Source organism: Podarcis bocagei (assembly GCF_964188305.1).
Source record: "Podarcis bocagei genome assembly, chromosome: 3".
Taxonomy (NCBI): Eukaryota; Metazoa; Chordata; class Lepidosauria; order Squamata; family Lacertidae; genus Podarcis; species Podarcis bocagei.
In genome coordinates this window covers 40,697,121-40,703,120 of record NC_138127.1, presented here as the reverse complement: position 1 = coordinate 40,703,120, position 6,000 = coordinate 40,697,121, and positions in this window count along the sequence as shown.

Sequence of the window (6,000 nt, the reverse complement as noted above, 5' to 3'; positions counted from 1 at the left end):
AACTGGGTTCGACAGTGTCACAAAAAGAAATTAACTGAAAAAGCCTCAAAAACAAAAATGCAAAATAAATAGCAAAAACAAAAGCACCAAACTTAATCTGTTCTGGAAGTCCATTTGACTTCTGAAATGTTCAAAAACCAAGGCACAGCTTCTGATTGGTGCAGGCGCCCCAGAAACAATAGCCGGCAGCTGCATCAGGTGTTCGACTTCTGAAAAACATTTGAAAACTGGAACACTTACTTCTGGGTTTTTGGCATTTGAGAACCAAGGTACCACTGTACCTTCAAAGTAGAAAGGGCTACCCTTCTGTCCAGGAATAGAGACAGATGATGTTATCAGGAAGGGATAGCCAGTTTGTGGAGCTGGCTGAAATAAAACACTTAGCAACTTCCCAGACCTGCCTCAGATCTGTTAAAAATATACCAGAGTTACAGTTAAATTATTTATTTCAAAACTCACATTTCAACAAGTGATAAGAAGTTTCACTGACTACAGTTCTCTTAGATAATAGACTATACGAGCTCCGCTCAAATAATCCTCCAAGCCATGGTTATGAAAATGGGAGCCCTGCTGCAGACTAATATGCTCCCTGTTTTCCTCCTGTACGCTCGTGCAAGGAATGTTTCTTTCATTTCTGGTTTGCTCTTATTACAGCAGTGTAGGAATTGGTCTGGAGACCCAGGGATGTTTATATGTTTGGGGGAGATGGACACTCAGAAGACTCGGGAAGTTAATAGTGTATGGTTTGTCAAAATTCGATAAAGACTCAGAATTACTGTACAAAGAGAGACTCCAATGTGAAACTGCTGAATAGCAATTTTCTAAGAGGTTTGATTCTATTCATTTGGGTCTATGGTTTCCCATCCCATTACACTGGGTTAATTAATGCAACATTACCAAGCTGTTTCCTATCACCTATTACTGTTGTCGTAAAGCTTCACTGTGCTTGTTTTGCATACATTTTAGCTCTTATAGAATAGTCTCTGTAATTTTTGGGATTTAATTTCTCTCTGATCTGCTTACAATTCCTCCACCCACCCATCCCCATTGTGCATATACTGTATAGCTGCAATTGATGATTATACTGCATGCATCTGATGAAGTGGACTTGTCCATGAAAGCTTATGCCGTAATAGCTTAATTTTTAAGAACAACTCTTGGTTGGTTTGGGAGCGGATCATAATAAACTACAGTGGCACTGTGCCCAGCCTCCTTTGAGATTAGAAGGATATGAGCACTATTTTTGGATCTTTTTAAAATCCCTGCGGTTAGCCAGAGAAACATGAAAGCAACGCTTTCTCTTGTTTCTCTGCTTTAACAGTGATGTGGCTGGTTCCACCTTAAGTATGACTGCTGCGATGTCAACATGTACCATGTGATACCAAGGATTTGGTTCCAGTTCCCAGATCTGACTCCAAGCAGTAACTAGAACTCAGATACAATTGACTCCCTGTCGATAAGTGTTTCCTAGTCTCTCATCACATAGACAGAACCAACAGCAATTCCACTGGAATTGCAAAAGACATAAATACCAAAACCAATGTATTTGTGATATGTTTTTTTAATCTTTTGATTATCCTGGGTTTGTTTGTGTGTGTGTATATGTAGGTATCTGAAAGTGTTCTTAAGCAAAAACATTACAGCCATCTGTTATGTTAAACCTCCATTTACCCTCTTTATTACTTAGCTAGCTAGCTGGAAATATTCTAGAGCTAGGCTCTATTATGATGCAATCCTTGTCATGTCATTCTTGTTTCCTCCTTCAACTTTTTGAAATATAAGGCCATTTGAACAGCTTTGGAAGCACTTACTCTGTTATAATAAGCAATCTTCTCAGGTTATATGTCAACATTGCATTATGAGCTGACTAGTGGGAGTTGTCATTCCTATGGTGGTACATCACGTACCCTTCTCCTCTTCCCAGGGGAGCAGGGTATTATTTTCTAGCAAGCAGAAACTGCCTGCAATTCTAGGCACATTTACTTGGGAGTAGACCACATTGAACTCAGTGGGATTTTATGCATACCATATAGGTATGCATAAAATTAGACCGCAGCTGGAATAGGTGAATTGGCAGAATTCAACCACTATTACAACGAAGAATAAGTAACAGTAGTGGAGTAAGTTTTAGCTGTGACTAACCTGCCTTAATGATTTCAATAGTACATCACAACTGAGTTTTGCTGGATTATGAACAATACCGTTACAGTTTCTAATAACGTAATCCTTTACGTGTCAACTCAGAAGTAAGCTACTCAGTTACTCAGGTGAGCTTACTTCTGAATAAACATACACAGGACATAAACATACTTCTATATATCTGCCATATATGCCAGCAAAAACACTGAAACATCTGAAAGGAACTTTTGCTAATAATCATAGAACCTGCAGATTTATTTCGGCTTCATAATTTGTCAGCCATATGCAATCCTACACACAGTTGGAAGTAATTCCCATTGAGCTTAGTGGGACTTACTCCCGAGTAGATGTGCATTGGCTTACACTCTGTACTGCTTAAGTGCACTTTGACTGCTCTCTACTGTCAAATCAGCTTTAACAAGTAACAACCCGTTTTCATCTGAAGGTGGTTGAATAAGCAATACATAGACTTTCTAGAGGTGGAAACCATGGGAGCTTAATTTATATTAGCCTTGCCGATATTATAATTGAGAGAGTGGGAGGACAGAATTTCTGCAGCTTATCTCTTGGTGGTGGTTATCAGCTTGCATAGAGGCCTGTCCTTATCTTACCTGCTGAGCAGATTACTAAGTGAAGAAAGGAAAAAAGAAGGAGCAGTTCCTGCCTGATCAAATGCTCCCCCCCCTTTTTTTGTTGTTCATGCAGCTAGCAGCTTGTCGCAATACAGTGGTACCTCAATTTACGAACTTAATCCGTTCCGGAAATCTGTTCTTAAACCAAAACCGTTCTTAAACCAAGGCATGCTTTCCCTAATGAAGCCTCCTGCCGCCAGTGCCATTCCACCGTTCGGCTTCCATTCTTAGACCGAGGTAAAGTTCGCAAACCGGGACACTACTTCCGGTTTTGTGGAGTTCATAAACCGAATAGTTCATAAACAGGGCTATTCTTAAACTGAGATACCACTGTATATGAAGTTCATATCCAAAGATTATTGAAAACTTGATTTAAACTCTCTCCCCTTCTCTCTCTCTATATATACTATGACACACACACACACACAGAGTTTATTTGGCAATAAGGCTGACTGCAACCAGTCATGATTCACTTCCAGGTAATATGCTTAGGAGTAGTGTGTGAGAAAGAGAAGATGGATCCCTTTTAGCACTTCCAAAACATATATAGCCACCCCTTCTGTGCTATTCCAAAATCCGCATGACTGAGTGCCCCAAAAAAGTTCCTCTTGGCTACTTTTAGGCCTCATAAGAATAAATATAGCAGCCATAGCAAATGGAACAGGAGACAGCAGCATGTCAATAAAGATGTAAGAAAAATAACACAGTATACCATGTAACAAACCTATCAAAACATATTAAAGTCTAGATAACTGAAGACCACTTGATGTACCTGCAATAAAACATAGAACAAACTGATAACTAGGATACTGTCCTGCTATGCTAATGAACACACGTGGCATACCCCTCACAAAATGTTTAGTGGTATGCGTACCCCTGTATCCCCCCAGAAAAAACACACTGGTGATATGTAATATGAAGTAAGTGCACATATTTATCTATCAAGCTAGCACTACCATTCCACTGACCCAACCAGGGGAGCTACTAGCTCAGCACAACCAAGGACTCAGAAGCCAAGCATGAGAGGAGCCCAGGTCTAGAGGAGGAAGAAGTGTTTCCGTTAGAATGGAAGGATTAAGAAGCAGTAAAATCATGCATCTCTGCTTCCTCGGGGGGGGGGGTGTCATTGATCTATTTGATACTTGCAAGCTCTCTCAAGTGTGGCAGCTGCTTGGAAACAACTCCATGTGGCAAAATGTGTGTATAAGCTAGCTCCCCATATGGTTCTCCTTAAATCGCAGCAATGCAAAGAGCAAAAAGAGGGGTTTGTGATGTTTTAACTGATGTCCCCAGAGCTACATGCACACAAATGGCTTTGCAAATGGAACTGCTGTCAAACAAGTGTTTTATACGCAACAGTGAAACAATTTCACTTCTAATACAATTTGTTCAACTGGCCATCCCAATAAAAATAGAGGCTCCTACCTTTTACACTACCTCACTAAAAGCAGTCATGAATATTAAAAAACACATTTTAAGTCATGATTTGCCACTCTTATCTACTGCTTCCTGTTCAGGTCAACGCTGGTCCTGTACATTTTCTTGGTGACCTGCAAGAAAATCAGTGCAGTTTTGTTTCCTACAGTCCAAATATCCTTGATCCTGTTTCTTCTGCCTTTAATGTCTCTCTTGCAGCTGCCTGGTCCAGCAGTATCCTTGGGGCCAATTCTTAACTTCAGTAAATTTCATATCAGAAGGCTTACTATTAGATCATATTTGGTTAGGTGAAGAAATATGCTGACCTGGCATAATATATGTGTCTTAACATATGCAAATTAGCAGCAACTGTAAATAATATTTTTTTCTAGGAATAACACTCCATTTTAGTTGATTTGCTTCAATAATGGTGCAATATATTAAGCTGGGTTTGAAGGGTAATTTAGGGTTATATTCACTGTAGTGCTAAGGAGACCACTACTTAATGCAGGTATTTCCGATTGCCTGGCAGAATTATATTCCAGCCTTGCCTCCAGGCCTGTTCAGGGAGAGCATGGGATCTCCTGACCCTCCAGGACAGATTTGGGGGAGTTGCAGTGGCACATGGGGGAAGGAAAGGTGGGGGACCTAATGTGCTGGCAGGAGCCATGTGCTGGCTTCGAATCTGGCCCTTTGCAAGCTCTGCAAAATACATGAACTCCTAAAGCTTGAAAGGGGAGAGGCACACCTTATTTCTCCTACAATGATTTTGCAATAGGAAACTTGGTTGTGCAGTTTCTTTGGATCGGTTAGCTTAGTATCTGAGCTATAGACACTTCACACATTTTCTGCTTAACTTTGCAACAAATGTGATATTAAAAGACGGTTTCAAGCCTCCCACGAACAATGCAGTGAATTTTGAATTCCATCCACCTCTGCGTTCCTGAGATAACTAGAGAATATAATTGACACGATCGTTCGCTTCAAGATAGTACAGAGCAAGACAAAAATGTATATTAACCAAGAAACACCTGCAGTGCAGATCCAAACTTGGATCCTTTAGTTCACAATCATCTCAGAAGATCAAAGAGATTATGGAACTTTTGGCTAAACTAGACTTTTTCATGATTGACAACATCCAGTTACCATTTTAATTTTTTTAATTTCATGGTTAGATATCACCAGATTTTATTTATGTATTATATTCAAAATACTGAAAATGCAATATTTGACTCTGCTTCACTTGCTTAGGCCTAACCTGACTCTGTTATTTCTGCTGTTCTTACCCATCGTTACCTCCTGATACAAGAGCTACCCACTTCCTTGGCTTTATGTTAGGCTGGAATTGACTTATTTATTACATATGAAAGCAATATAGAAATACAGCGTAACACAGCCATTTAAAAGACAGCTATTAAATCCTCTGCTCACCCCAAATAGTTTGCTTAAACAAAAAGTTTTGCATCCTGAAGCAGATCAAGAGTAAGTACAGCAGACTTGGGGGGGGGGGGAGATTATGTTATGTCCTTGAACATATCTATTCTCTATTCACTTCCATTACTTTTCAATATTTTGATCTTGTGAAGAACTGTAAAGCATATTTCTAATAATTTTTTTGTTGTTGTTTTCCAGTTAGATTTATTGTGTGTGGCTTAAGAAACAGGAGATAATGAAGCCTTGGTTCTATAACCATGGCATGACTGTATTTTAAATTAACATACCATGGGGTAAATTTAATTTCTGCTCACAATCAAGGACAATACATAATTAACAATTTTGTGTTTGTGTCAATGGCATGAACTGTTCCCTCTGC